The sequence below is a fragment of the Notechis scutatus genome, chromosome 15 (assembly GCF_049901735.1).
Source record: "Notechis scutatus isolate UNSWTSFEM ecotype Mainland chromosome 15, rNotScu1.2, whole genome shotgun sequence".
NCBI lineage: Eukaryota > Metazoa > Chordata > Lepidosauria > Squamata > Elapidae > Notechis > Notechis scutatus.
The window spans coordinates 3,151,469-3,159,453 of record NC_142023.1 but is presented as its reverse complement, the minus strand read 5'-3'; positions in this window follow the sequence as shown (position 1 = coordinate 3,159,453).

The window sequence follows — 7,985 nt, the reverse complement described above, 5'->3', positions numbered from 1 at the left end:
TCAGTGCTAGTACTGTAGTAGACTAGTAGATGAGCACTGATGTTACCTCGTTAAGGTCATGAAACATCTACAAGAAAACAAGTTCAAAGAGCACCAAGGACCTCCCTCATTTCTGGTTTTCTTTTGAAGGCATTTCGCTTCTCGTCCAAGGAGCTTCTTCAGGGTTCTTCCAAAAAAAAACCAAAAAAAAAAAAACCCAAGGGAGTCTAGTTGCCTCTTGAAAAACAAATCACCTTTGGGACAATCTTGAAAATCTGGAGGACTGAGAATTTCCGTAGACATTGAGCATTCCAGGGGTTCAACTGATGTTGGTGCTTCTTCAGTGTTGGGGAGGCAGGGAGGGTCCCCGGAATTTTCTCAGCTATTTCTGACCCAGGCGCCACCGTTCCCTGTCTTGGTCCCGTACTCCCCCAATAGCACGGAGATGCAAACGTGGCTTAGTCCACGCCATCTCTTTTCCCCATATATGTGGCTCAATCCGGTCCAAGGCTTGGCCTATCTCTAGGCGAGCGGCTGGGGCTGAGACCCATTCAGGAATTTTCAGGTGAAGGGGTCTCCTCGCCCCACCAGGGGGCCAGGAAATAATTTGAAGGCTTCACTCCCCCACCCCCCCGCCAAAAAAAATCTTGCATTTCCCCCACCCCACCCCAAACCTGGTTGGTTGCACATTCCTCCTCCTCTTGCATTTGAGTAGGGGGGCTGAGGTGGTTAACCTGCCCCTGGGATGGTGCCTCCGGCTGGGCTTGGCTCATCTTCCCCATTGGACGGTTGCTGACAGATGCCAGCAAGGCAGAACGGGTAAAAATCCGTGGCTGGGATTGGACGGGTCTTTCCGTGGCTCCGTGGCTCTCCCAAATTGGGCTAGCGGTGCCCGGAGCTACCCGTTACCTCAGCCACATCGTCTTTGTTGTTGTTTTTTTACTCTCAGGAAAATCCCCTCCTCCCTTTGAAACCAGAAAATACCTCAACGGACAGCGGAGCGATCCAAACGGGTCGCCTGTCCTCAAGTCACTTCCTCGGTTATGGTTTTCTTTTCTTTTTCCCACAAAAGAGCTTTCCACACCGCGAAGCCAACCGTTACCTTTTTGGCTGGCTGGGCGGGGATCGCTCGAGAGCCGTCCTCCGCGGCGCCCCCAAAAAATCAGAGTGGTCGGAACCGAGCCCCAACCCAACCTTGGGGTTCCGAGATGGGAATTTGAACCCACCCTCCCCCGTGGCCAGAAATGGCTCATGGCTGGCATCCTTCGTGTTGCGCCCTTCTGCCCCACGGGCAGGAAATAGGGGGTCGAAAAGGAGTGGGGTGCCAGGAGCCAGGAAGTATAACGGTGCGGCCTTGCCGGTAACGCCGCTGTCGTCCCAGCCCGCGGACGAGCTCAGAGGAGAGCTGTCAAACAGGGTAAAACTGAATGTAAGATGTTGACGAACTCAGGTATTATGTGAAGATAAGTAGGAATGTAGTTTAGGTAACGTAGAATGATTCTAGGTCGGATCCCCCTCGTAGATGGATTTGGTTTGAAGGACTCAATTCTCTTTTTTTTTTTTTTCTGTTCCTTTTTCTCGCCAAAGCGGCTGGTGTGTATCTGCCACGGGGCAGGAGAGAACAGAACCCCATGGTAATTGGGGATTTTTTTGCTTTGGAGGGTCTGTTTCACGAGCAAAGAATCCCCCTGCCCTCTTCCCCCCGCCAAGTTTTTATCCTGCCCCATCAGCCACTTCTGTATCATTGCCAAAAAAAAAAACACCCCTGGAACTTTCTTCCAAAATCCCAGGAATGCTGGCTCAACATTCCACTTCTAAGTCCTTCAAACCAACTTTTTCCCCCCTCTTTCGTCTGATCATCGCTGTTTTCTAAACTTGAACTTCCCCCTCCCGTTTGTTTTTTTCCAAACCCTCCTTATTTTATTTCTAAAAGCAGAAAAGCTTTTAGAAAAAGCTCTCTTCTCCTCCCCTACTAGATTGAGAAGTAGATGGGCTTTTTTTTTTTTTTAAATCAAGAAAAAATTTGTGGTATTGTAGACGACAATGCTTGCCGGAGGCTCCTTCGGCGCGCTGGCGGCCATCAGCGGAGGGGTTCTGCGTTCTCCAGGTGGGTCACCTTGGCGGTGCCCTCCGAAACTCAGGGATGTGTATTTAAATAGAACCCAGAGCCCACCCTGCTCTTGCTGCCACCCCTCAACACCACCTTCCCCCCAGGTCTCTTTTCTGGACTCTTGGCCATGGTTTCAGGGCGCCTAAAGCAGTATTTATCACCTTTAAGCTGGGGAACTTCCAAGTCCCAGAATTCTGGGACTTGAAGTCCACGCAGCGCTTAAAGTTGCTACAGGTTGAGAAAAACTGGCCTAGAGATCAAAGCTCCCTCCTGCACCATTCCAGCCTGGGCAAGAAACCTCGAATATCGACCTTCCCGTGGGCACCCATAAACCTCAACTGAGCCGCCTTCGGGATAGGATGTCTAATTATAATTTGTTGTTGTTGTTGTTTTTTAAATTTTCCTTTCCTGTGTATGAAAAAAAAGAAATATGTCTTGTTCTAGTTGTTAACATTATTTGACTCAATTTCCATAACAAAACTACCTCTTGTGTGACATCCTGCTGAAGCATCTCCAAAGGGATTATATGAGGGAAGGGAAGGGAAGGAAGTTAGATTTTAAAAATCCACCTTTTTTTAAACTGCTAACCAGAAGAAATATTTGACCAAAGTCTGTGTCCATCTCTCCCACTTTTCCATCAGAGTTCAGGGTTTTCTTTTATACACACAACATTTTATTGAGATCATCACAATAGAAAATGCAAATAGAATAGTCGAGAAATGGGGAAGGAGGAAAAAGAAGCATTAATTTCCACTTTTGTCTGTATTTAAACGAAGCCTCCATCATCAACACTGGTGTTCCATTTTTTTTAAAATTTTCACACCCATTTTTTTCCCCATCGTGTCTTAATCTCTCTGTTCAAAACTTCCAGAGCTGAAATCAATAGCAGTGAGGGCAACGGACTCATTGCGTTCTGAATTTCACACATCTTGAGTCTTCTTTAGTAACAATATGCGCTTGGTACAATGTGCCATAACCCTCTTGGATAATTCCTCCCTCCCCAAAAAATCCATAGCTTCCAAAAGTTTAAACATAAAGACCCCATTTAAATTGTCAAATGCTTTTTCTGCATCCCCCCAAAATATTAAAATTTTCTGATTACGGTATCATTAAGTCTTCAAACCCTTCTCACATTCTCCCTCCGTTGTCTTTTTCTAAGCAAAAGCTAGGTTCGACTTCACGGATAAAACAGCTCCTTGACTCTTTCGGACAACATTGCATTAAAAAAGGTTTATAGTCCTCGTTTAAATAATGAAATTGGTCCGCAATTTCCTCATCAAAAAAAAACAAAAACATATTGACTTTCCTTTGGCCATAAAGCGATAATGGCTTCGTTCCAAGATGGATGACATCTTTCAATGTAAAAATTCAAAACTTTTATAACATTAACTTGAGCCATCTGCCCCTAGCGTTCTTCCTGTTTTCCGCTATTTAATAACGCCTGATATTTCAAAAGTGGTTACCGGTTCATTCATAAGTAGCCTTTGGTCTTGTGAAAGCTTTCATCAAGTGTTTTTATAGATAATCATATTTTATTATTATTTTTGCATCTCCACTTTTTGCCTCTGGTCGAGGTTGGAGTAAAAATTATAAAAGGTTTTTTTATATATATATTAAACTCATCCGTTAATACAGTGTCACCTTTTAAAATTTTTCTCTTTTATCGTTTTTCTTAGTTTATATGCTAGCCATCTTCCTGGTTTATTTGCAGACTCAAAATATCGTTGTTTCGCTTCGTTTAATTTTGTTTCTTATTTCCCGGATAGTCAACAAGGATTATGCTGCCATAACAATTTTGATTTTGATATAATTTTTAGAATCCATTGGTGTCTTCTGCAACTCAATTTCTTTATAGTTTCGTTCAGGAACCTTTGCATTCTTTTCTTGAGATTTTTTTTCTTGAAATTTCTTCTTTTCTCCAAATGATTGTACTGAATAAAATAACCCATCATTAGTACATCCCTAACATTCAGTCTTTTCCTTTATCCAAATTATTGTCAGAATTTCATTTAGTTTCTTTTTAAAATCCTTCATAATTGTCCCCTTCTGTGGAATAGTTTCATTTAATCTCCATCTATAATTCAGGATCTTTGATTTAAGTGTCCAAAGAACTGGAATGTGATCTGAATCTTTGTTCTTGATAATTTGAATTTTTGTTCTTCACTTCTTGGAATTTGTCCCAGGAAAATGGTACCTTTCTCCCCTTCAAAATATCTATTAGGAAGGCATAAACTTTCCTTTTTTTTTTTCAAAATTCTGGCAGGAATGTTATTCAAGACAGTTATGTCCACATTGTAAAGCTTCAGTTTAGATGTGAAGGGGTAGTCAAAAACTTGTTCTCTTGTTGGTGTTTTATCTAGGTCCCAAAAAAAAATCCACTTATAAAATCTTCTAAATAATATTTTTTTAAAAATTGTTTGCTTAATGTCCCCTGCAATTTGATGAATTCATAGGAGCGTTTCCTTCTCAACAACAAATTTCTTAATATTTGCCAGTTAAAAAAAAACTACCAAAAAAGCCAAAGCAGATTCATTAAAGACAAAAATAAAATCACCAGAAAAATTTAAACCATTACGTTTCAGAGATAGATTTTAAAAATGGATTCAGGGTCTCCTATTTTTGCTCGACTCTGACATGTCCCCTCCTTGCTATTTTTCAATTATAGGGTCTCCTTAAATGATGCAATTTATCAAAAAGGAAAAAGCTAGATGCAGCCAAAAAAAAAAAAAACCCCACTCTCTTTTAAAATAAGGTAATGTAACTGTCCGTTTTAAGAATTTAAAAACAAATGATTTTGCCACTAGGAAGTTGTACGATGAGCTTCTTGGATCAATTCCAGAGCTTTCCTGCAAGCCGCAGCTGTCCAGAGGATCAAACCTTTGATTCTGAACACTTGGCCTAAGTTTCTTAGAAAACCTGACAATCATAAGCCGGTGGAAAAATCCAGACCTCTTCACTGGAGACACGATCAAACGGCCATTTTTCTACCCAAAAGTCCGATCTGCAAGGCACAGTGACACAATGGGAGCACAATTCCCCAAAACTTTACCCCCAAATCCTCGCTCGTAAGAAACAGGGTGGACCTTTGGGGCTTAACAACCTCTTTGTCTTCCGTTACCTCTCCGGGGTAACGACAGCCTCCAAATCCAGCTGGATCGGAGGCACTTCAGCGGCGAGCGCAGCAGGAACCGCGCACGATCGCGGATGCCTGCCACCGCCGAAGCCTTGCAACCGGAAGTGCCGGGGCTTAACAACCTCTTGACCGTTTTCCATTCTGGCCGAGGCTGATGGGAGTTGCAATCCCAAACACCCCGGGGGCAGGACGTTCATTCAGCCCTATAGATAGGTCCTCCAGCTGCCCCAGGGATGTGCCCCTCCAGCACAGAGTTATTATAATTCCCATGGGCCCATTTTTACGTGAAAAATACTGTATTTTCCCGCAGAAGAATTCTGTCCCAGGTGCAAAACAAGACAATTGCCTTTTAAGATTTGGCTGCAAATGCACCCATCACTAGCCATGGAGGGAATGCTTGCTCTCCCTCTCCCCTTTGTTCCTATTTTGGGGGCGGGGGGTATGCTTGCTTGTCTGCAGGTAGCTCTGGTGTGCTCCTTCCTTCCTTGCTGCGCACGCGCCCCAAAGCACTCCGCTAACTCAGGGAGAAGCCGCAGTCGTGACAACTGACAGCGGCTCTGCGTGGAAAGGGGCATTACGGGTCAAGGCCGCGCAGCGGGAACTAGAACACCCTGCATGCCACCCTTCCTTGCCAGCCCAACGAGGGCATACCGCGTCTCCGAACACGCACAGGGGTTCGGTCCTTTTGCACAAAGCAGCAATCCTGCGCCCAACCCTGGTTTCTGGTTTTCCCCCGGGCCTCTTCGCTCTCCCCTGGGACGCCACCAATGCAAAGTAGGAGAGATGGCACCCCTTTCCAATCCAGCCGATTGCCCCCACCCCCTTCTTAATCCCTTGTTACAAATCAGGCCAGCAGGATGTCACCACAACATTTGCAAACTCGTGAGTGCTGAGCTGTGATGTTTTCTGCCTGCTTGGAGCTTGGAATTCAACCAGACAGGAACAAATGCCAGGGTTTTTGAAAGCAGGGGTGGAGTGCGCCTCTCGGCACCTTCCCTCTGCCTGTCACAGCCTGGCGGTGCCCCTCACATTCCCAGAACAACAGCGGGAATTTGGGGTGCCCTTGACTGCATCCGCTTGGCTCCCCGACTCTTTCTTTTGACTTGACTACCTTCGGAAACATGTCCAATAAAGTTTTCAGCGTATGTTTAGTGAGTGTTTTAGAGATTTGAAACTTAATAAATGTGAAGAGTTCTGCTACCGCTCGCCTCTCCGGCCGCCCTTGTTTTCCTTCCGGAAGTTTTGCTTTCCTCTCGGTGTTGCCAAAGAATGGGATTTTGGTCTTGCAATGAAACTCAATCTTGCGCTTCGGAAAGGGGTCGAGGGTTTGGGGCAGCGCCCCACAACTGGCAATGGCTGCGATGGGGCAATTGCACACTATAAAAAAAAGACGTTGAGACTCTGGAAAAAGTGCAGGGAAGAGCAACCAGGATGATGAGGGGACTGGAGGCTAAAACATACGAAGAACGGTTGCAGGAACTGGGCCTGGCTAGTCTAGGGAAGAGAAGGACCAGGGGGGACAGGAGAGCAGCCTTCCAATATTTGAGGAGCTGCCCCAGAGAGGAGGAAGGGGTAAAGCTGTTTTCTAAAGCGCCTGTAGGCCAGAGAAGGAATAATGGATGGAAACTGAACAAGGAGAGATTTAACCTGGAAATAAGGAGGAATTTTCTGACCGTGAGAACAATCAACCCATGGAACAGAAGTTGCCTTCAGAAGTTGTGGGAGCTTCATCACTTGAGGTGTTCAAGAAAAGACTAGGCTGCCATCTATCAAAAATGGTGTAGGGTCTCCTACTTGGGCGGGGTGGTGGTGGTGGACTAGATGACCTACAAGGTCCCTTCCAACTCTGTTAATCTGTTAATCAAGCAGAAATTCTACCTGGAAATAAGGAGAAGTTTTCTGACGGTGAGAAGAGTCAACCTTCTGCCACCAGAAGTTGTGGGTACTTTCATCGCTGGAGGCTTTCAAGAAGAGACTGGACTGCCATCGGTCAGAAAACGGCGTGGGGTCCCCTGCTTGGGCAAAGGAGAATTTCACTAGAAGTCCTGATCCAGATAACAGATTGACAAAGAGTCGGAAGGGACCTTTTAGGTCATCTAGTCCAACCCACCGCCCAAGCAGACCCAACACATCCGAGTCCCTTCCAACTCTATTAATTGTGTGTGGGGGGGTTGTAGACTGTGTAGGGCTCAAGAGGTTACGATTTCTGCCCCTCATATCCCTCGGGGAGGGTCCCTGAATGAGGCTGGGTTGGCGGCACATGAATGTTCAAGGGTCCTTTTTGTTGGGAAGCGAAGAACAATGGTGATGAAAAAAAGACCCAGGGAGTAAGTGAATACCTAAAAAACAGCCTTGACCGGTGAACCACAAAGGGAAGAAAAGACTCAAAGATAGCAGATACCAGCATGAACTACAGGTACAATAGTCCTCGACTTACAACACTTCTTTTAGTCACTTTTTTTTTTTAAAGACAAACACTAACAAACACAAACATAAAACATCAACATAAAACCATCTTCCAAAATACAGCGTGTCGGTTGGTACATTTCTTTCGTGCAATGTCATAATACCAACAGTCTTTCCCCATCCAAACATATATTCATAAGTCAACTGTACATATATTATATTATATTGTAATATTATTATATCATTAGACCCAACTATAAATTTACAGAGTTCTTATCGAGCGAATCTTTTGAGTTTTAACAAATCTGGGAACATACCATTCATTTCCTTATGTTCAATGATATAATATCATTACAT